General features: G+C 35.1%; 1 protein-coding gene across 1 annotated transcript in view; it reads left to right on the top strand.

The window, feature by feature from the left end:
* Positions 1-3,162: 3,162 nt before the first annotated feature.
* Positions 3,163-25,278, top strand: part of LOC5571395 (alpha-tocopherol transfer protein) — a 74,679-nt gene continuing 52,563 nt past the window's right edge. Inside the window, exon 1 of the mRNA XM_001653597.2 lies at positions 3,163-3,388. The gene's annotated coding sequence lies outside the window, so the exon portion shown is untranslated. The remainder of the gene's footprint in view (positions 3,389-25,278) is intronic.

Here is a 25,278-nt window from a genome sequence, read left to right as displayed (position 1 = left end):
ACAACACACGCATGGTGTGAAAAATGCTTATAATTTTGGTCAAAAAACATGTTTTCACTACCAAATGAAATAAATTGTGATTTCGAGTTTTTATGAAGTTGTTGATGAATTCATATCGACAATAATACCTTTGTATGAAACGTGTGCAAGTAATACTACCTACATAATTTTGTTGGTGGAGGTATACATGAAACATGATGATTCATTTTTGGCCGACGCACATAACATTGTGCTCCGCCTTGTTGGGTGGCTCGAGAGGGTGCTTTAGTGGGTGGCTCGAGTGGGTGGCAACATTATGTTTACGTGCTCAATGAACCTTCACCTTAAAAGAAAGATTATACTAAAAATTGAAGAGCTATGAGAAAAAATATGAAAACCCAACATTTATCGTCAAGTTTACATAAATTTTCATGGTGTTTCCCTCAAATTGTCTTCAAAGTCTCATCCCCATTGCTAAAAAGCCCATGCAGTTTCCCCAAAGGTGTACTGAAACAGTGATTATTTTAAACCTTCGCAAATAGTTAAATTTCGGTGCGACATTCCACGATCAATAAATTTCAGGCAGAAGTTGACGTCATAATCCCAGTATTTCAGCGATCCAACTCCTTTGTACTTCCGTGAGATGTTTCTATAATATGAAAACACTGATAAATAATCAAATTTAGAAAAAAAACACCCTTTTGATAAAAATTTACGATGTTGCTGCGCACGAAACACAGTTGCTGGTTTGAGAAGTTGTCAAAATGCGTTGTATTGCTATTCAATGCACGAAATACTCAAGTAGACTTGTTTGATGTTTCATAAATGCTGTATTTAGAAAGAATAAACACATCTTAATGAAAAAAGGTAACACCCGGCACCGCAAAATGTCAAAAAAGTGGACTTGGAATTTCATTTACTATCGTTCTTGCTTGACCCAATCTCACCCCCATTTTCAATGTTTTAGACATCGTACCGAAAAAATGATTTTTTTGTGGGAAAATCAAACAGATTCCGGAAAATACCTGTGATGTGTAATGAAAAGACTTTCAGCATTCTACTAATACAACGATAGAGGCTAGAGTACATGCGTGATACTTTGTACAGGAGAAATTAAATGTTGTAAATTTTATCTAGTTTCAACATGCAAGTTTATTAATGTAGTAAACAAAAACTACTATTTCTAAAAATGCATATTGTGATAAATTACGTGTAATAAAATGTTCCCTAACATATGAATTATTAATTTTAGTAATATCAGCGTTATTAGCTGAAATATTTCACAAAACATATGTTTCCGTTTTGACCCAATCTCACCCCCTAGACCCATTGTCACCCCCATCGACGGTATCTTTCAAATTAAACCACACCGAACAGAAACATAGTAAAATAAAAAATAGTTCTTTTAATTTTATTTATTTAAACCTTCAACTTCTAAAAATTTTATTTTCCTATACAAGACCAGTGTCTGCATACTTCAATATACAAATAACAACGCTGACCCTCAGTAGGATTCGCCACCCTTGATTTTTTCTTGGTGTGAATTCTGTTTTCAATTATTTTTTCTACACTGATTCTCATCCACCTGCTGATATTCGGTAGCAGCAAATTCAATTGCACCTGTGAAAAATCCATTTTCATTACCCCACAAAAACGTCCGCAAATTGCAAAATTTGTGCTTTTTTCTTAAAAAGACAATTATAATTCATCAACTGGAGGCATCACATTGCCGTGTTTTTACACCAATAATATAAAACTCATCTGCAATTTTTAATATTCAATTCTCAATGTCAGTGCCTTTGGGTGAAATTCAATATTGAAAAGACACCAGCAGTGGGTGGCACCCACTCTCTTTCTCGTCGCATTCGCTCTCAAAGTCAGATTGGCTTCCCCAAGTAACCAAATAGCACCTTAATTCGACCTGTGTGCCAATAACGTCTTCTGTGAGAATTTCCTTGAGAAATTTATCAAAGAATTTCTGCTAGACTTTGTGAAGAAATCATAGGAGGAATCTCAAGAGTAACTTCAAAAGCTATCGATACAGAAATTCTTGGTAGAAATCTTTGCAAAACTAAACGAAATTTTTTTGAGAAAATCCTAAGAAATGAGAAAGTCGCTGGAGTAATTTCTGGGATCATCCTTTAAGCAAACCCAGGTTGAAGGTATCTTGGACATATTTCATGGAGTGATTCTTTGAAGAATCAATAGATGGATACTTTGGGCCAGCATTAGCTTCTGATGAAATTCCTGGAAAAACATCTTGAAAAATACATATAGTAATACATACTTTTAATTCCAAAAAATATGTTCATCAAAAATTGTCTGGTCGGTTTTTCTGAAAAGCTCTTTTAAAAACTTTTATCTCATGATTTCAGTTCTGCTTTTTTTTTTACCTGTACCTGTACCTTTCTTTTTTTTTGGTTCCTAATCAGTCTCTTTTTTGTTCCTGTTCGGTCTCTTTTTATTTCATATTTTCAAGCATTAGGTCTCTAAAGTTTTTATTTCAAGGGCATTCAGTCACTACCAGCTCTGCACTAGTAAAAAAAAACTTCTCTGAGTTCAACTTCAAATTTCAGATTTTTTAATCGCCTTGCTAATATGTCAATTTGAAGCTGAGAAAAGGCTAGAGTTAAATTTCAAAGGACAACTAAAGCAAAACAATAATCTTTTATACTGTCGAAAATGTATAATACAGATTTCGTCCAGTGTGTAAAATGTTTATGAAACATTCATATTCTCAGTGAATAAGAGGGCGTCCATTTCACCAAGTGTGTTAATTTTGCCCGTAATCCCCATATTCCTGATTTTTTTTCCTTGACTTTCCAATAAATAATTCAGTAAGAAAAAAAAACAGTACAAATATTCCAGAAATATGATCATTAGCACCCAACCATATAGTTTTCGAAAGCGAAATAGATTATTTTGAATCGCCCTAACAAATAACCAATGCAGTCCTGCTCCTTGCACGAGATGCATTCGATTTTTCAAGCCAAGTTGTAGTTTTTCCAGCTTCCTTATTTTTGCTTCGTTCATTCCCCTTAGCATCGATACCTAAGGTACAACAACCTTCTATAGGTTCGTTTTCAGCGCATTCGGAGTTAAACCGTGCGAGGCGCGCTGAGACTTTTTTTCAGCATCGTAAGGAATGTATCTCCTACTTATATTGTAGTTTTACTGTTTTGCTTTGCACACCGTTGTTTGCTGTCGTAGAGTTAACAACGCAGTGTCGGCGTTTTTTTTAATTAATTCACTTCTTGTCTCTCGTGTCAGCACAACAGAAAAAGGGGTTTCCGTGGTGTGGTCAGCTTTCAGTGATTATTGTCGCCTAGTGTGAACATCAAGTGCATTGTCAAAGCTCTGGCTATTAGTGAAAAGATATATCGTGCTCTAGTGACCATCTGTAAGCCATGTACGTTTCTACTATCTTTATGGATCGAATTAAAAAACCGGAGCTGCTGTTTCAAAAACCGACCTTAGGCAGCGACTTGGTCTGTTGGAGGGAGCAAAACTGGTGAAAAATGTGTAATATCATGTCGACAAGAGCGCGCGCAACTCTGAAGGCATGCTCTCAGGGCACAAGCAAGCACATTGCCAAAGCAGATCAAATTGGCAAGACGAACGTTGTGAATACTGAAGAAATTATGTGACATGTTACTATAAGTTACTCAATCAGCTACAATGTTGACTATTATTACATTGAAGCAAAACTATAAAGAATGGGATATATTGTTGGGAATGCGCTTGTGAATGTGAATGTACTTTACATTTGCATATGTGGAAGTGGATGTTATTAGACAACAAGTTATAAATATTGCAAGTAAATGCGTGCACAGCAAATTAATACTACACATTTCATGATTTAAACCATGGTCAACAAATTTTATCTTACTCTGGATTACTTTCAAATTCAAATGCACCTCGAATCCATTAATCTTTCTCACCATAGCGTTGACAAAATAAGCTGCGAACTGCGAACCACACAATCATCTGTTTCCCGTGCTGTAAGAACGATTAGGCAGGTTACCAAACGTATCAAAAAAGGTGTTCTGTGTTTTGTTGAAAACCACGCGCGAATATTGATTGCGTCAAACTCAAAAACAAAATTTAGCGCCAGGAATGCAGCTCGAACTATAGAGTAAAATGGGGCAAAAGTTCGAGTGGGGTAAGAGTTTCTTTTTAAAATTTCCAGCTCAATTCAAAACAAATCTTATAAATGTCATGGTGGTTCGAATGCTATTCAAGTAAGAGACTTTCAATCCAAATATCATAAAAATCGATTGAGATTTGGAAAAGTTATGGCTATTTGTTGTTTTTCGACGTGAATATTGTAATTTTTGGTCAAACTTTCGTTGCATGGAACCAATTGAAGATGAAATCTTTTTCAATATTTTATGTAAGGGCGTTTCTAGGCCTATCATAAGGTTGCTTTGAGGTGTATTAGTTTTTGCATAGATGCTTCAAAACAATTTTTGGCCCATAGTGGGGCAAAAGTTCGAATCAACGGGGCAAAAGTTCGACCCATGTATAAACTCACGGAAAAATTTGCAAATTGCCTAAAATCCACATATTATCTTCAAATTCAGTTAAATTTGTCTGATCGTGTGAAAATTGTCACCAAAATTTTACATTTCCACATAGTTTTGTGAAAAACTGCTATTTTTGAGTATATTATAATTATCCCGGTTTTTGACAATTTTTTGATGAAAATTTAGTGTGTATTTTTTGTCAAACTTAAGTTTACGGCTGGTGTAAAGTATGCCTATCATAAAAGGATCGATATATTGTGTTTTAGCCAGCGAACTTTTGCCCCACACTAGATTCGAACTCTTGCCCCACCGGTGGGGCAAAAGTTCGAATAAGACAATTAATTTTGAAACTGTTATAACTAAAAATGGGTAAATATTTTGACACAAGTTTGTTTAGCAAAATTATAGCCAATATGTTGACGGTTCACTGTATGGTATTTGTTTTGTTTTAACTGCTATTGTTTTCCTGGAAACTTTGATTATACCACTAAGGTCGAACTTTTGCCCCACCTTACTCTAGTAAATATGTTTATCTACACAAATGGGCATTGAAGAACTCAAATGTAATCATGAAACTGCCAGAGAATTTTAATGCGGCAGAATGTGAGTGAGTTTACATACAGTTACTTATGTTACATACAGCAACCTTCTGTACAAAATCCATCCGAATTAACAGTCTTGCATTACAGACGAAGAAAAAAGAACAATAATTTTGATAGTAAACCCTACAAAATTCCTGTGAGATATAACGTTAGAAATTTCGTCCAAAAGTTTCATTCTACGGTAAATATTTGAATTTTCCGACAATAATTCAGTTAGTTTTTCCGAATCCAATTTAAACTGAAACTATCCCACAATTTTCTTTATAAGCTCCTCCAAAACTTTTGTTTTGCTTTTGTTACTGTACAAATCGGACATGCATTAGGAATGGAGTGATTGATAAAGTAATTTGTAAAGAAATAAAAAAAAATATGGTGAATTTTTTGGAACAATCCTAGGAAGACATACCAGTGAAAAGAATAATATCTCTCTGAAGAAATTCTTGAGCAAACTCGCCAATTTTTTGAGTATTTTTGCGGAAGAGTTTTTGAAAGATCAGTTGAAAGTAGAACCTTCACCGGAATATTTAAATTTAATAAACATTTTCTTTGTTAGGCATTTTTGAAGAAATTTTTAAATGTTTAGTTTCTGAGAGAGTTTTACACGTGTTCGGGAAGCATCGTGGAGCAACACAAAAATTGATTTTTAAAGAAATCAAAACAAAAATACTAGAATAGAATTTTATGTAAAAAAAAGCAGATAGATCTGCGGATAACTTCTACGAAAGTCTTGAGGAATATTAGGAGGAACTCTTAGAGTAGCAACACCTGAATTAATTAATTAATGTTTTTGACTGGAAGTCCTGCATATTTTTTGCTTCGAATTTTCAAGCAGTTCTAAAAAAAAACCGTGAGATTTACTGAAACATTTGTTGAAGCAATCTGAGGAGAAATTTTGGGAAGAACCTCATAGGCAAAGTTGGAAAAACGGTTGACGAACTCTCTGATTCTGGAAGAATCTTTGATCGTGGTATTGAAGATAATTTTGGTGAGACTCATAGAATTACTTGTATTATTTCTTAGATAAATTCTCAGTTATTTCTGAGAATCATCATTTTTTTTTTTGAGGCGCTCCGTGCTCGTGGCCACTACTGTGCCGGAATCAGTTTATCTATATCTTCCTTACCGATACAGTTCTATTTTTAACTAATCTATATTTACATCTGATTTCACTCTCTTCTGCTCTTTTTGCTCTCACACCGAGCTGGTAGGAGAGTGCTCTGCTGTTGGTCCAATCGATTTCCATAAGCCATAGACCATTGCTCTTGCGGTGGTTCGTTTTGCCGTGTTCCTGAGTCGTTTGAGGCTAGCTGCCTGCGAAGTGGGTCAGTTTGTCTCAGTCACCATCTGATACTGACGGAGGATGGATGTGCTCCCCTATGCACGGTCCTCCGTGCAGCGTCTTCTGGTGGCTGGACGGGTTATTTTTTGGAGGGGCTGGGAATTGAATCCATGATCTTCCGCTTATGAAGCGAAAGCGTAACCTCGAGGCTACGGACCCCCCTAATCATCAAAATTGGAATGTATATAAAATAAGTACGTAGAGGATCTTCCTGTGGAAAGTCATTCTTTTAGAGATTTTTAAGCAATTTGATTGGGATTCTTCGAGAAATCTTTTGTTTAATATTTATTAAACTTAAATTTTAAATTACAAAAAAACCCATTTTTAATATTTTTTAATTTTCACCATACCAAAAACATGTGCAAAATTTAATTCAAATCTCAGATGGTCGATTTCTGTGACTGACCGATTTGACATGGAATCCGTCTTCTGGTAAATGCTTTTGTAGATTTCTCTTCAGTTCTCTGCTGGGTTTTCATTGTTTCCTGAATGCATCCCTGGCATGGTATTCATAAAGATTTTTATGGCATAATCACCAAGGATCGTGGGGAGCACCTATAAAGCCCTGTCAAGAGAAATCCTGCCTAAAACTATACCCGAAAACTATTTCCAAGGCAGTTAGTATGCATTTTATTCTAAATTTATTGATACAGTAAGGACCCGATTTTGTCAGCCCCTCGATGAGTTTTAGGCTGACAAAATGGGGAACCTGACAAAATCGGGTTATTTTATTTTGGTCCTGTTTATCAAATTTTGACATGATACATGGTTACATAGACTTTTAAGAGGGCGATGGAAATGGGCGTAGCCAGTTTTTTTTATCAGGGGCTCTCCCCTCCCTTATATTGGTTATACCGTCAAGCTACCATTCACCGTGCATTTAAGGAAAATCTGCACTTCAAAAAGTTATATTATTTTTCCAAACCATTTAAAGCGAACTAGAATACCAGACGAGGCGTACGATTATACCATAATTCAGTGAAAAATCTAAAATTAGCAATGCATATCAAAAAATACTCAAAAATGATGTTTACAAATGTAATGTTAAGGTCGTCTCATACCGTGCTATGTAACCATTTACCGTGCTATGTCACCATTTACCGTGCACACTGGTGCACCATTTACCGTGCGTATAGTTTTCGTCATGATTTAATTTCGTATCTTGAAAAAACGTTGTTGGTGGAGCAACTATGTTGCTAGTAGTGTGCGCACACAGTTTTAAGGGTATTCAAACCTTATTTTGCAATGAAAGCCATAGAAAGTTGTAAAATGGGTAAATCATTATTTTTTTATTGAAATCGTTATAGGAGGTTTGACTGTATTGTCAAAACCATGTCATATTCGCTCAAAAATTAAATATAGAGTAATTAAATCATGACATAACAATAAATCCAATATTAATTAATAATTTCAAGCCTTTTAAACTAATGCACGGTAATGGGAACCATAAATATTAAGAAGGGTCCATTCACTGTGCATTTGTGTTTTTACTGAAATTATTGTGTTTCTAATCTAATTCTAATCTAAATCTAATTTGCATAAAATCTCATGGTTCATACGATGAAATACTTGTAACTAGAAGTATCTACAGCGAAAACTTATTGAAATTTTGAAAAATTTGCTACTTTAACGTTAACATATAAAATGTGATTTTTTGGCGTTTCTACTAAGAGTTTTAAAAAATCCCATTATTAAACAGAATTCACATGTTTTGACTCCTAGAACTAGATTTTTAGAAGGCTCTGTGACAAGAATTACTTCATTCCATCAGTTTTACCTTGTATTGCTGACAAAAGAATAATTTGTGAAAATTGTATCAATATTCTGTAGGAATTTGTATGTGTGCACGGTGAATGGAGGTCGCACGGTGACTGGTGACTTAACTGTATCGATTTTTAACACTTAATAAAAGGTATTGCCTTTGCCCCTTTGGCAACACCCATGCGTGCATGACATCAAACATCATCATCAATTTTAATTTAAACGTGGTAAAACATGACGATAACATTTTTTTGACAAATTTAAAATAGCTTAGCTTAGCTTAGCTTAGACTGACTACACATATCAATGGTTGCTATTCCGTGATTGACCGAGGTCAGTGAAAATGCACAAAGAATCAACTAGAAGATCGGCTGGGATTGGCCAAAATCTTCTTCAGTGTGCATAATTCAGTGCCTCTATTTATACATGGTCAATAACGGCGCCGGCCACGTCCTTGCAGTCAGGTGGGATTGGGGGAAGGAATGTTAGTGTGTAACCTTTGCTATTTGGAGACCGTGTTTGCCTCTGCATCTCCACAAAGGTTACTGGGAGGGATGTTTGTTAATGGGGAGGATCGTTGGGTCACAGGATTCACTTTGATAAGTGATTAGACCATGATAAATAATTATTTGTGAGCTATAAATATGCTTATATGTAAATATAAAATTTTCTATTTGGTGTGAACAATATCTATGTAGAGAAAAATTATGCCGACACTTGAGGTGACGAACTTATCAAAGTTTGTTGAATAAAGTGAACCTTTCGCAAGTCTACACTCGTAGTGTCGAACCATTCAAAGTTTTTTTTTAATTACAAAAATAAAAGTAAAAGGAAAAAGGTGTTTTGAGTAAAAAAAATTTGACGTAAATAATTTATGAATCAGAGTTTATGTCGACACTCACAGTGACGAACATTTCATAGTTTGTTTAAAAATTATTAAAGGTGCAATCATACATATTTTATAGATTAGATATAGTAGCATGAAACGAGCTCACCAATTGATCCGTCATCCTTGAGCAGCAACAATCCACTTTCAGCTTCACTCGTTTGCTCGGCTATATGAAAACACACAGAGAAAATAGGCGCGCGTCCCGAGAGGGAAAACAACTGACGACTGCTCGGGCTTTCTTGACGCACTGCCAAGGAGCAAGCGTCAACGTCGAAAGATCAAAAAGAACTTATCGAACGCGGCACTTTTTCACTTTACTCGACCGATGCGCGACATGTTTGATCCTGCCCTCATCGCCGGCCCCCGCAGGAGCAAGCATCAAGGTCGAAGGATCAAACACAACTAAGCGATCACGCCACTTTTTCACTTTCACTCGACCGACGCGCGACATGTTTGATCCTGTCCTCATCGCCGGCCCCCGCAGGAGCAAGCATCAAGGTCGAAGGATCAAACACAACTAAGCGATCACGCCACTTTTTCACTTTCACTCGACCGACGCGCGACATGTTTGATCCTGCCCTCATCGCCGGCCCCCGCAGGAGCAAACGTCAAGGTCGAAGGATCAAACACAACTAAGCGATCACGCCACTTTTTCACTTTCACTCGACCGACGCGCGACATGTTTGATCCTGCCCCCATCGCCGGCCCCCGCAGGAGCAAGCATCAAGGTCGAAGGATCAAACACAACTCCTTTTTTTGACAAATTTAAAATAGGCTGACAAAATCGGGTCAAAAAGCTGACAAAATCGGGGGTAGACAAAATCGGGGGCAGACAAAATCGGGGGCTGCCAAAATCGGTTCAGTACTGTATATTATTCAGAATTCACAATTAAGTCGTGGAACAGAATATTTTGGTCATAAAATATTTCTAAAAGGCAAAACTTTCTACATCTTCTCTTACAATCAGTGACATACCTGGGGTCCGGTGCGAAGTCAGATTCCGGGGTTTTTCCAAATAGGATTGTGTGCCACCAAGACAACATACAATCAACATTTGACTTGTCAATTAATCGAATAATTTAGTTATCGAAATGTTAATCAATGAAGATTAATAAGCCGGTACGACTTCAGGGCTGATAGCGGATGAACGTCCAAAAATAAGAATATCAGAGACTTCATGCCTAAAACCAAAAAGAGACTGAAACGTGGTTTCTCGATTTATCAGAGAATCCACAAGGTATCTCTCAAAGCGTCTTTCTTAAAGTTTCTATGGAGATTCCTCGTTACGTTCCATCAAAAATTACCATATGTTTTTAATGATTTACTTCCGAAATTTAATCAAAATGTTATTCAGGAATTTGCTTAAGTTAATAATTACAAGATTTCATTTAACGATTTGTTCACAAACTTTTCAACGCAATTCCCCAGGATTTTCGCTCGAGATACCTTGAAGAATTCTACCAGATTTTTTCAAATGATATGGTCAGAAAACTTCACAAAAAAAGTCCTCAAATTACTTACAGAATTTCTCTAGGAGTTTGTCCAAAGAGATGATAAGGAAATTGTTCAGATATAATAGGTGAGAATTCCTGAAACAAAATCCAAAAGATATCACTGATAAATTCCTACAATAGTGAAGTTTTCCAAAGATCTTCGGATCTCTTAAAATAATTATTGGAAAATTTACCAATCGAAAGCCTGCATAATTTCCCTCAGGATTTTCTAGAATTCTTGTTGTTGTTTACATTTTTGTGCAGAGCCCCATAGGGAGCAAGGAAAAGAAAATAATGAAAACTAGATGGATAGGTGCCGTAAGGGAACGGCGAGAGAAATTGGATTAGATGATGAAGAGAGCATACCATATGAAACAGTATTCCTCAAAACTTCTTTCCTTCTGGCTTACGTCCCCTATGGGAAAGGCTTGGCGTGTTTTTCGAATAACACTACCAAGACAGCTTTCTTCACCTTACTCCCTATTACTTTGAGCGAAACAGACCGATAGACCGGTAAACAAATTAAATATAATTATCACGGTTGATACCTTTGTATGTAAAGGAATAATTTCTGTAGAGTTTTCTGGTTTTAAACACTAAATGAATTTTGTATTTAAGAATCTATGGAGAATTTACTTTTAAAATAATTCAATGAAACTTTGAAAGAACTCCAAATTTTGGAAGAAATTTGAGACGAAAACTCGATTAAACTTATTGTGAAATTCATGAAAGAATTCTTAATGGGTTTTGTGGAACAACTAATGGAAGTATTTATGGAACAATTTCTGGGATAATATGTAGGGTAATTGTTGAAGGTTTTTTTCTGCCAACGACTGGAAGAATATCTGAAAAATTGTCATGAGAGCTTCAATGCAAGAATAAACCTTTGATAATTTTCCTGGAAGCAATTATGTAGAAATATCTTCAAAGTATCTCAGAGTAATAACTAAATATATCAATACAAACATTTCTAAAAGAATCTTCCTAGGAGATGTTGCAAGAATTTCTGGGAGAATTTTCGTTGTAATTCCATTTTAGGACTGTGAATCCATTTATTACGTAACGCTGAAATGGGAATTTCAGGGGGACAGAATCCCCGTACATACGCTACTGATTACAATGTTCATGCTGTGATAATTGGCATCCCATGTAACCAAATAGCACTTTAATTTGCCCCGTGTGCTAATATAGTGCTATTATACTGCTGTCATTAACCGTATAATAGCTTTGAACGATAGTCGGAGAACACCTTTCTGGTTCGTTCTACTCTTGGGAGTCCAATTATTGCGGTATTATTGCGGATTGAAACACTAAAGCTTGGTCGAAATTGCTTTATATTCGCGCTCGGTCTCTATCGAGCAATGAAACAATACTGATGTACAAAGGCAACATGAAGGGAATCTTCTATATCACTCGACTATAGTGGAATCTTTCTATATAGGACTCTTGAAAACATATTGTGAAGCATGAACGTTCTCCCTACTATGAAAAAAAAAATCATCGAAATCAAATTAATCTAACATGACGTATAATCTTCTTCAGAATTAGATGATGACGAGATTGATACTAATCGAGAAACACGATGATTGCGATTTCTTCGTTGTCTTGTCGCACTGACCGTTGCGAGTGGGAGTAATAAAGTGGCCTCGAGGAACTCGTCCTGAAACCACCCATCCAAGCTCGGAGTTCACCAACGTTGGTAGACCATGCCCTAGTGGAATCCGTCCACCAGGATGAAAAAACATCTCTGCTCTTATGACCAAAATCCAAAACTCAAAAAAAGCGAATTAGCAGGCTAGTGATTACATGTGGTATTCATTTGGATTCAAAACGTTACACGATATGTTTTGCTCATAAAACATAAGTATCCCAAAGAAGCCCTGGCGGAACCGGCAACCTTTTTCCCAAACCGAATAGTAATTTAAATCATGTGCAAATATTGAAAATCAACCATTTACACACGTTTCGCATTAAAACACTGGTGTTGTATTTGCAAATTATGTAAAATCTACATCACATTTCTCATATCTGAACCGGGATTCCTACAGAAATCTTTGAATCCTGATTAATTCCTAACAAATTTGCAAAAAACACAAGGAATTCAAGAAATTGTTTGGTCAAGTCGTGAGTGAATAGTAAATCCTCGAGTGATTCACTGATGCATTTTTAGTGTAATTATTATTCAATTTCTAGAGCAATTTCAATAACCCAAGGTAAGGAAATCGTTTAAGCCGTTTTCGAAAGAATTGGTGCAAGAATTCCTAGGGGAGAAATTCGTTTTAAATGTAATTAAAAAAATAACTGTTGCTATTGCTGGCAGCGAATGAAGAAAATTTAACAATATAGTTACTAACAAAAATTTTGCTAAAATAAAGTTTTTTTGAGAGATGCTTTTACCAAACAAATAGAATTTGCCTTCAAAACTATTCGAATTTTCTTCCAAGTTTTTGAATTCTCGTTTAGTTCTTTCTGAAACATTTAGTCTAAAACATCAAATCTCTAGAATGCATAAATATCTGCGGTGCTAAAAGTCTTCACCATCAATAAAGGTGGATGCACGTTTATCAAATGCAAAACTATCCTCCGACTAACTTATAGTGGTTAGAAAGACTATGCAACTTCACGTTCTATAGAAAAAAAAATCGATATGTCATTTTATCATATTCTAAAGATTCTTGTGTTTTGGATTTCAAAAAACCTGTTTCAGAATATTCTGGAGGAACATAACTCGTTTTTTTTATGATATGCCTTGTGTTCATCGCATATATATACCCAAATTACGTCACTATGATTTAAAATCAACTTAGAATATCCAACACGTTTTGCTTTCTAGAGAACAGGCAAGATAACTAAGTTCGCCAAAATGTCATTTTGGTTAAACGAAAATAGCCGTTCATCCGACGGCACGTATATGAGTGCACTACATTAGAAGCTGAACGGCCAGACTCAGAAACTGGTCTTAACCAGTCATATTCGTTCGTAGATTGCTGCCTACCTACTTAATTCAAAAACAGGTTGAAAACTTGGATTTTGTAGCGATCTGCAACACTTCCTATTTATAGGCGCATATAGCAGAGCCGTCCCATTCCCCATCCTACTCTTTGATATTTCTCTTATTTAAACCAGAAGAACATAATGTTCAGTTCTCTGTTCACAATGTATGCTGATTTTTCCCACTATTACATAAATATGAAGCAAAAAAATCACTCTTCTTGATCATGCTTGTGAATTAGACTAGTGTGATGGCATGAGATGAAAGCATAGACCGTTATTTTAGGTACCTTCATTCTACCACTGCACAACACCCCTGCCGATTCTCTGATATTTATGAACAGTTGGGGGATTGGGGGAATAATAAACATCTTTAGCCAATTTGTGTCTAAAGTTCTTAAAATAGCTATGATTTTATAATATCTCACAGATTCAAGTTTAATTGATTCAAAAGATGCTTCCTTAGTTGATTTGAATAGGCGAAAATGAGACTTAAGGCTGCCAATGAAGGTATCCTTTGTAATGTTAGAACACAGAGATAGTGGCAAGGAGGCCAATTGACAATGAATTGCCATGTTAATTCTTTAGCTATTTTTATTCCTCTATGGCTTTGCCTACATTATGGTTTAAGGCTCATGAATAGCTCTCATCAATTCACAAACAAAATTCCATTATACCCCCAATTCTTTTACTCAAATGTAGCTAATCATTTGCTGTGTGCACGTTATGAGTGCTACTCCATAATTAACCAGATCCAGTGAAATTGCGAATCAACAACGATTGACGCTTAGCACCTACTCATCACTGTGCAAGTTCACTGCGTTTAGTTTTAATTGCTCAATTAAAACAATGTCTGGTAATGTCCGGGATAGGAAAGTAATGTGTTTTTTATTTCACTTGTATCGCTGTGTTGCATTTAATCTAAATCTTCAATAATGGGGGTGATCCATTTCACATAAAGACGTTTTACATAGTGGACATTTCGAATAAAGCTGTTTCATATAAGAACAGATATCATATTACATAACAGATGGTATTGGTGGTCTAATAGCTACCGATTCTGCTTCATAAGCAGAAGGTTATGGGTTTAACTCGTACCTTTCCTCGTGCTTTGTAGTGGTATATTTCACTTGCTTCTATTTTCTATACTTAATCTATCACAATTAAACTATTCGTTCTTAGCAAACGCTAGAACCACAGACAGACAAGAAACCGTTTCCCTACGCTTGCATTTCCACGCACACCTTTCCTTACGCTAACCGAAAAACCAAGCCTCTCTGCCATAAAACTAGCTTACCCCCATACCTTCCCGCATGAACAAGTGTAGACGCAGGGGTCTATTCGGTCTACTGTGGTCCAGTTTTAAATGCACCATCAATTTCTTCCCCTTCCCCTCATTGTTCTGCACGATTGTCTAAAAATAGATCACCAGCACTTATACACTGAGGGTGTCTGTTCATTCCAAGCAGTCAGTTTTTATAAGTTTGAAAATACTAATAAAAACGCACGATTGTACACTAGAACCTCTATGTACCAACTAAGTCGTGGGTTTAGAAATTGGATCAGTTTGTAAAATGAGGTTTTGGTTCATGGTATCTGTACGTAAAAAAAAAATCATCTAATACATTTTATAATACTATGTATTTCTGCATTGGTCTTGAGAATCTGATGATGTTGAAATGCTTGTAATGGAAATCTGTAAAACAGTTGATTGTAGTTGAATATTGTGTGTTAATTATTGAGTATCACAGAATTTTGAGAACATCCACAAACTTCCGGGAATATACTCCCGTCATTGGCGTAGGAACAGGGAGCCAGGGGAACCAGGCCCCCCTTCCGAACCTTGCAGCCTTCCTCCTAGAAATTTTTCAGGATATTGGATATGAAACGAAAAATTCAATACCGGCAGATAGGGGCCTTCCTTAGCCGAGTCAACAAAGCAAAGCCATGCTGTCTGAGTTCGACTCCCGGTCGGTCCAGAATTTTTTCGTAATGGAAATATCCTTGACTTCCCTGGATATATAGTGTCGTCGTATCTGCCACACGATATACGAATGCCAAAAATGGCAACTTTGGCAAAGAAAGCTCTCAGTTAATAACTGTGGAAGTGCTCATAAGAACACTAAGCTGAGAAGCAGGCTTTGTCCAGCAGCTTTGAAGAAGATACGGACATGTTAGTCAACATTAAATGATAACATTATGCCACATTATACCAAAAGATTTTGTAGCCTGTGGGACTTAAACTCACAATTCTCATGCATATTTCAAGGATTTCATCACCAAAACTCGTACCAATTAGCTCAAATGGTTAAAAAAAAATTGAATTTCAGCTAGATATCATTGAATTCCTTAGGAAATTGCATACATTTAGGCGTTTTCCGCGTAATTCTTGAAATTTAACTATTCGTTATTTATATTAATATTGCATTGTTAAGAATTTGACAAGCATATTCGGATTCAGGAGGCTCAAATTTATCATGTAGAGTTGTTTTGAAAACTAACAAAAATAGCATTGACAAGTGATCAATTGTACCCCGAATTGATTTATTTTAGATATATTTGTGAACATTAAAATGACATTTCTTAGAAAATTACGGTACATGAGTCGTTGAGGCTCACCTTCGTACTTGTTTTCCTGCATTTAGTTGTTTTGCTTTGTTAACATTATAGAAAACAGACTAGAAGAAACGTGAAAAATGATCAATTTCATCCGAAATTACGGTATCATTGATCAGCGGGGTAACATTGATCGAAATGACACATCTCGTTAAAATTTAGTATCAGCATTTATTGGTGGAAGATTTCCAAATAATGAATGGTGCTTCTCTTACTCATATTCATAAGCTAATGAAAGTGAAGATATTTGCAAAAAAAGCGTTGACCTCATGTGTAAGTTTGTCATCTTTTCGAAACAATGATTTCAATGGTTAAGGATGACACTACCGAAGATTCATGTCTCACATGCGTTCTGCAAACGATATGAACAAGAAAAGTGCGATTCTCACTAAGAATGTCATCGCCAAAAACGATTTCGTTGTCAAAACTTTCATAAGTATGCTTAATTAGGCAACATTAACGAATTACTGTTAAGAATGTAAAAATTCCTTACGAAATTGCCTACATTTAGGCGTAGTCCGTAGTTCGAGGTGTTATTTTAAAATAACTCAAAAAGTAAATGCCTTGTAAGCGTTTGGGCTTCATATTCGGCTTCAGGGGCCATGAATTAAGTAAATTGAGAAATTTTCAATATTACCGAACGTTGTTTACATAGGTGATCAATGTTACCCCATATCAGCTAAATCAAAAAATCGCAAAAAAAAACATTTTTTAAACATGCTTAAATCTTTCAAATAACAAAATACAGTATACAGTCACGAGCTGTGGGTGGCAGTACTTGTTTTAATAATATGAAATTGGCAACATTTGCCTTTTAATACGAAATATTTAAGAAATATTCAAAAAAATGATCAATGTTACCTCGGATTACGGTAACTCTGATAGTTTTTTATTGTTAAAACAAGTACTGGCATCCTAGTTATCGATTACAGTTGATAGATTGCCAAAAGATTTATTTTGAATGGATGTATAATTTTTTATATAATCGAAACTCGGCTTTCCGTTTTGAGGTAACTTTGATAATGGAGTATAAATCGAACACAATTGAATGAATTACGTAACATTTATAGGGTATTTCTAGGCGTTTAACGTTATATGGAAATTTCTGACTTGAATTACAGTCCCATTTTGAGAAAATGATATTCGCTAAGAGTTTTGAGACCATATTCAAGTTCTATGATAACTAGGCTGTCATAGATAAGTGACCAACTATTCAAAACTACATCAAATAGTGATCGTAGAACAGATTGCTTGTAAGCGTTTCGAAAATGCTAAAATCGTATCAATTTTCAAATTCGTATATAAAGCCTCACATGTTCTCAATTCAAATGAAAACAGCTCTTACATGAAGTGTCATACTAATATTCTTTAGTTTAGCATTCGTTTTGCTTAACCGATTAACAGAAAATATGATAGTTGGTTTAGTATGTGGTGGGTAACGCACTATCAAAGTTACCCGCATTATCAAAGATACCCCGTTTTACGGTATGTATAAAAATTGCTCGGAAATAACATATTCTTTTAAACCGGCAGATTTTATTTGTATGTAACGTCTATACATAAATGTTTCTAGAAAATCTTATTATAAAATTTGTTTAAAAATACCTGAACATACTTTTTTTATTTATTTATTTATTTATTTATTTATTTATCGGAATTTACAAACATAGTATTATAGGACCAAACACTCCTAAATAAAAAGTATAAAAAATGGACCAAACATTCCTAAATAATAAGTATAAAAATGGATCTCTACTAGAATTACCAAATACATTTATGAAGACATTCAGACAGAAACTTGTAAACATCTTCTTAGATATGTTTAAGAAATTTTCCCAACATTTCTTAGAAGAAGGTACATGGAAATACCTTAAGAATATTTAACAAGTCATTGGGATAAGATTCTGATAAAATTCATATATAGCTGATAAATTATTGGATATTCCAGTAATTCAATAATGTTTTTTCTAAGATTTGAGTTTTCCGTTTTCCCTAGATATGTTTTTAATAAACCCAAAAGTTTCTTTTCTCAGAGATTTCTGTATTTAAATTGGCAGAATTTTGTCAAATGTCCACAATACATAATCGGAAATATCCTTAATAACCTCCATCAAAATACAGAAAAAGATCGCCTAATTTAGGAGTTTCATAAATATCACAAAAATATATTTTTTTTTTGAATTTCCTGATGAAAAATTCTAAGGTATTATAGAACAATTAAAAAAAAATCCAGATAATAGAATATCGGGAAACATTTATTGAGTGATTTCTAGATAAATTTCAGAAGAAAATCTTTAAAAGAGTTTCTATATTCCTAGAGTAGTTCAGTTAGAATAATTTCTGAATATGAAAAGCTCTTCTGTTGGATTTCCAAAAGATGGAGGATCTCCTGAAGAAATTGTCACTTTCTTGGAATCTAATGATCCATCTATTTAAAAAAGAATTTAGATCTATTTACAGAAGAAGTAGTTCGGAAAACAGTTAAAAAACACAATATTTTTTTTTATATTCTTGGTAGAAGCAATCTAGGAATCTATTAGATAATTAATAGATAATTCGTTGATGATAATTATGGAAGAATATGCTGGAGTAATATGTAACAACATTTATAGAAGAATCTGTAGAAACCTTTGAAGACTAATCAAATAGGAGCAATCTCTTTGAGAATTTTCAGAATAAAATCCTGTAAGATTCCCTATAGAAAGTTCTTAAGCAAGAATCACTAGAGTAATTCCTGAACAAATTCTAGGACAGATTTCTAGGAGCTGGTTTTTCAAAACCGTGAAGCTTGTAAAAGTATCGGATATTACATCCGTGACACCAGAACACGCTGTGCCTCCCTAGAATTCCACTAGAACAAAAATCCTAGCCACGCCAATGACTCTCGTGCAAAAGTTTGGAGCACCCCTAAAAACATGCAAAACTGAAATTACCGTTCCAATACCATGCCGGTTTAAAATTTTGACGATCTAATGCTGAATTTTCTTTTCTGATGATGATGATGATATAGGCTGCCATCTATTGTAGCAAGGTATCCACCGGTAGCAATGGCCTATTCTAACAAAACAATTTGTTCAAGATTGTATGACTATTCGTATTCAATTATACTCCTGTCTGAAGGGCCAAAAACGAATGGCGGACCCGTAAGCAGAGACACTTACGCGAAACCCGCAAGGAAAAAGAATCTCCTTCCAAAAGTAAGTTCACACGAACAGTCGTACAATCAAGCCCTTGCTTGTCAGAAAGACCTAATAGATGGGAAGAAGAGCCCGCCCTTTTTCCACGAAATGTTAGCGATAGAAAGTTGACAGTTTCACTCTTTCTATCCATCTCGCTTCAATCGGGTGCCCTGATGGTCCCACCCAACCCAAAATGCATATAACATTGGAAATATAATCAAATAACAAAATTCATCATGAAAAGATCTCACCGGTTTTTTTTTATCGTTGTTGTATTTTGAAGCTGGTCGTCATAACGATGTCGTCGAACTATTTCACCGTTAGCTATAAAGTATCATTTATGCGTAACTGTTCAAAACCGAGAAAAAAAAAACTTCCACTCCTCCGATAAAGCGATTCAAAAATCAAATCCACTTGTTGGGCTTCTCGAACTGCACTGCTCGAAAACCAAAAAAAAAACTTCCATTCCGACGAACCGAAAGTTTAAGGTGGCATAGCGCCATCAGCCGAATCTATTTTTCACCGTCCGAAACGCGGAACCGAAGTAAACGTGACAGAAAATTCAAAACGCAGCCGCCCGCGCGCACGGCTTGCTGCGATTCCAATGCTGAATTTTCTTTTCTGGTGCCAAAATATGGATAAGGACAACAAACTTTTGTATGTGTTTTGGGGGGTGATCCATTTTTTATTTTACACGGAAGTGTATATACCTCGATTAGTGATATTACTTGTTTCGGGTAAAGCGCCAGGATTACTGAAACAATAGCCGTTTCGAAAATTTGAAAACATGTCTAGTCTTTGAGATTTGAGCAGTTGAAAATGCATTATTTGTAGATTTTAGTCAACTTGCATGTAAGTTTACCAGTTTGTATGGCGATTGATTTACTTAATTTGTCAGAGAACTCAATTTTTATGTGCCAAAGAATACTTATCTATCAAGTTCATAATATTTTCGATACTCAAAAGATACTCATGTAAAATTCAGAATGCTTTACATTAACAGTAGGCAAATGTACCATTTGAACCTAAGAGAAAACAGGTAAAACATGCTGATAAAATCATAAAATATGTGATATTAACATGTCAGTCGACAGATTTTTAATCCTTTTATCACCTTTTATCTTTTAAATGAATGGAAATTACAATTAATTTAAAATTCTGTTTCTTTAATGGAAGCATGTTTTAGCATTGATTTCTTATGGGACCCCCACTATGGGTAGTGCTAACTAATTACTGAGTCGTCCGATTCGAATTCGGTCTTCTGCAAAGTTGTAGCTGACGAATGTATCTAACAATATCAGTGTAGTCCTAATCCTCAAGTGCACTTGGGCGAGCACTATGACCGATTGATTGAATTGCTTGCTTTTCCCATAGTAATAGGGTCCTAAAGCCCTGTCTCAATTTTAGTACCAAACGCTTAAGTTTAGGGCAGAAACACAAGTTTACTCAATTTTTAAATGATTTTCATTGGTTTAAGTACAAAAAACATTTTTTTAAGATTTTTGAGATTTTGTCACACCCTTTGGTTTAAACTCAAATGTTGGGTATATTTTGTTTTCCGTGTCCCTTCCGAAATGTCAGATAGGAACAACCCCAGTGTTAAAACTATATGCCCTGTGGCATTTTTGTCGAAAAAGTGAATGTCAAACAAGATCACAAGTGTCAAGGTTCATATTTGGAACCATTTTTAAAATTGAAGTTTAAAAATGTTATAGCCGTTATTTGCGCTGGAAAACTTGCTAAAGTAGTTGCAATAACATGCTCTTTCGTATTATTAAATAAAAACAAGAATTCATTAAACATTTTAGGACCCAATTCCCACACAAACTTTGAAGGGCTTGTGCAGTTTCAGTTTTCATCCAAATGAGTTCAAATTTTAGGAGGGCTCTAAAAATTTGATCTAGAGTCAAATGAGCGCTGTGGAGCAAAAAAGATTTTTTGAACCACCTTAATGGGCACTGATGCACCCCTATAGGTGCACATGAGCTAAATTTTAAGCAATAATTGTTTTGAATAAATTTCGATGAAATTCCATGGATATTATTCGATTACTTGTATCATTTTTGTGTCGTGCATCATAGAAAAATATCACCTAGTCATTTACTAGTTTGAAACATGTCAAAACAAACTACCCCCTCTAAGAAAGTGTTTAACCTATAGTGCCCCATTGTTAGAAAAAGGGGAGTCACCATTTTCTTATTTCTCGCGGAACATTACTAAAGGACCTATCTAACATTGAGAGGCTCTCTTTGTTTACTTTCTCTTTCATTAATAACTGAGTCACATTAACCTCTTCTGTTGCGTTTTTTGTATGAAACGCTAGTGAAGGAAATTGACTTTCGATCTATAGTGAAAAACTTCCCAAAATCTTTAGTATTTCACTGTTATAATCGAAAGAGAACGGGAGAGGAGAAAATCTCTCATTTGTACATAGGTCCTTTAGTAATGTTCCGCGAGATTTGTAATAATTTCGATAGTATAAAGCTACTTTTTGTTGGTTTTGAAAAGTATTGTATATTGAAGAAACAAGGAGTTTTGTGTGGTGGCTGCAAAAATTTTCAATAAATCGATGCAATTCCGACCAGCGCACTGTGTTTTATTTTCTCGATTTCATGCGCTTTTTGAATAACGCCCAAACCGTTGATTTTAGCGATATAGTTTGTTTGGAGAAGTTTCTTGGTTTATCAATGCGCAACTTTTGACGAAAAAAGTTTTGTGATCAATCCACATAGCAGTGAGATAGAAAAACTAATTCTTCAAAACATTTAGATAGACATAAGGTGTCTTCGGCAAAGTTGTAGAATTGGCAATGTGAAACAACTTTGTTCAAGACACGATTTTCCTATCTCTTATACTTTTTGAGACATATGCCGTTGTATGTAACATTTTTCATGTCTTCTACAAAGTTGTTAAACATCTTAAAACGCGTGTTTTTGATGAACATCGCACCTCTCTATCTCTTAGGAAAAAGAATTATCAGTCGAGTTCGTTTTAATAATGCTTATTTGTTTGATAGTAAGACCCATGCAAAGACGCTTATAGACAAAAGTTTTTATCAACTGCCGAAAGGGAAGATATGGTTCTTACATGATTTGTAAAAATTGTCTGCGCCATTTTGCGCAGAAGCCAGTTATAGAGCCCTCAAAACACATCGTGATCTGAATTAAAAAGTGGTTTTGATAATTTTTGGGCACTAAGTGACAGGTTTCGATAGGGCTTTCGAATGGCCAATTTTGGAACCAATTCTGTCGTTGTCGTATGAATGCTTGAACCTCATGATTTACGCAGAAGTGAATTGGCATCATCTCATATCCCCTCCTCTTCTTCTGGCGTTACGTCTCAACCAGGTCAGAGATTGTTTTTTTATCTTACTATTTGACGAGCACTTTCACATTATAGACCCGAGAACTTTCTTCAAAAATTGACAATTTTCAACATTTGTATGCACTAGTCTCCAACTGCAACAGCTGTTTTGCATTTCTCCATAATTTAAATTCAAAAATACTCTATGTATCCGAACAAATTTGAACCCAAATTTAGAACCATGATCGTTTCAAAATTTTCAATGCATGCATAAAATATAACTCATCTAATTTTTCCCTGAAAATGTAATTAAAATAGATCGAACGAATTTGAAAACTTCGATGTCGACACGCAGTACTGCAAAGGTGGAAATAATATACGATGTAAATACTTATACTATTCATGTTTTGTTAACACTTATATAAATTAATGTTCATCAATGTGGATTTCAAGTTGTTGTTTTCACGATGTCGATTATTCTCGATCAAACAAAAACATGCTGTCCTCAAGAGTGCGCTTGGTTTACCGAGTTGAATGATCAAGTAATTTAAATATCGGCACATAATGAGGTGTATTTTAAAATTCAATTCCTGTATGTTCTCCTCGTTATCAGATGAGGCCGATTTTTCATTTTTCGTTGATTGAACTGTATCTAAAATTAACGACTAAAAGAATAGCTTCTTAATTTATGATAAGCTTCAGTGATGTGGTATCATTTATGAATCGTAAAACAATTTATGTGGAAATGAGGTAAACCAAGGCGGGTCCAGCTCCTCCTAAGGTGATACATTATGCTCACTTTTGGGAAAAAACCAGGAAGGGTAGGTGAGGAACAATTGACTTCTGATTGGTTGGAGAAACAGTGTTATCAAGAAATATTCTAATACGGTCGCACCTGCTCCATGTGTGCTTTATACTTCTTTCTCTCTTTTCTATAATTTCGTACACACTTATGGCAGCACGGTTAGTTTTAGTTTCAGCATCTTGCGGGCCAGGCAGTAATGACTTCTGATTGGTTGAAGAAAAAATGATGTCAGAAATTATTCTAATGCAGCCGCATCTGCGCGTAGCGTACTCTACTTTTATCTCTCTGTTTAACTATTTCGTTCGCACTATTGGCAGCACGGTTAGTTTCAGTTTGAGCGTTACCCAGGCCAGGCAGTAATGTTTGTAAACAAAACGGCCAGCAAGGTAAAGATGGCCTCTTAGCCACTTTTGCCAAGTCAGATAACCTTACTCTGGCTACAGAGTACAATGAACTAGCCTTGAGGTAAGCTATGTATCCAAGCAGAGCCGTAGCGTCGCCTCATGGCGCCTTTGGCGAACCTTCATTTGTACGCCCCCTATTCAAAGTCAAAGCTTGTATTCTTTTCATTAGACATACCAAAAACCCTACGGGAACTTCATGCAGAATTTGTCATCCAAATCCTTGAAAGTAGAATGATAAAGCTAAAGGATTCACTAAATTTTATTACTCATTCAATTATTGGTTAAACTTATTATGTAGCATTATTGAATATTATGAAGTTCATTATGAAAAAAACTGTGCATATGATTAGAAGCAAACTAAACAAACTATGCAGAAAGTGTTAGAAACTTTCGTTGACAATTTAGTGAAATGTATTGTACAAAAATAATGTGTTTGTTTGAAGAATCAGAAACTATTTCCTTGAGGCATAGTTTAAACATTTATTTTGCCTAAAATTTTTAATATTTTCGTCAAATAGTTAAAAATAATTTAACTGTCGATCCTCAGTTAAGCTCAGCAAACAATGTAAAAATATTTTTTTTCAGAAAATAAAACAGATGTTTTCAATGTAATTTCTGCAACAAATCCTCCAATGCTTAAAATTTGTGTTACGAATATTTACCGAAATATTTCCGATCATAATCCTTGGTATTAAAATAGCTAAAAGGATTCACGAAAAAAAATGTTTAAGAAAATTTGAAGAGTGAGAAAAAAAAATCGTTAGAGCACAATCAGTTACTCTCATTCGAAAATTACGACGAGATCAGAGGATTATCTATCAATGTAAAACATTCTTTCGAAGAAATTCATTTAAAAAATTATGATTAAAGAATTGAAAACGATTAAAATCTATGAATTGTTGCCATTTTTAGTTAGTAAAACAGACCTGATCTAAAGTTTTGTTGTTTGAGTTTTTCAAAGATTCTTATGCAACCCTCCAAGTACATTATGGTAATTTCTGGCAATTTCACTTGGTATAGTTTTTCAGATGTAGAAGAAAGGCTAAAAAACCTACCGCAACCTTGGTGAACATGACGTTACAAAATATTGCATATTATTATTCTGAAAATCTCTCTCCGGAATCATTGATTCATTGTCCCACCATACTTTTGAAATGTTTTCAGCATAAATTGTTATAAGTCATTCAGGAATATCTTGAATTTTTTTGAAATATATATAACAGCACTCATTTGAACGCCCACTCAAGGCTGGTGCCCTTGTAACCTGGTTAACCGCATGCTACGGCACTGTCTCGTGCATCACTTTCTAACATTAAGGCAGTTTAGTATTTGGGACAAATTTTCTGTAGCATTTGCTGTCTATATAGTTTGACCGACAATTACATTATTTT

This window comes from Aedes aegypti, chromosome 3 (assembly GCF_002204515.2).
Source record: "Aedes aegypti strain LVP_AGWG chromosome 3, AaegL5.0 Primary Assembly, whole genome shotgun sequence".
NCBI classification, from domain to species: Eukaryota; Metazoa; Arthropoda; class Insecta; order Diptera; family Culicidae; genus Aedes; species Aedes aegypti.
Note: the sequence above shows the minus strand (reverse complement) of the source record. Positions and strands in the feature narration are given on the sequence as shown.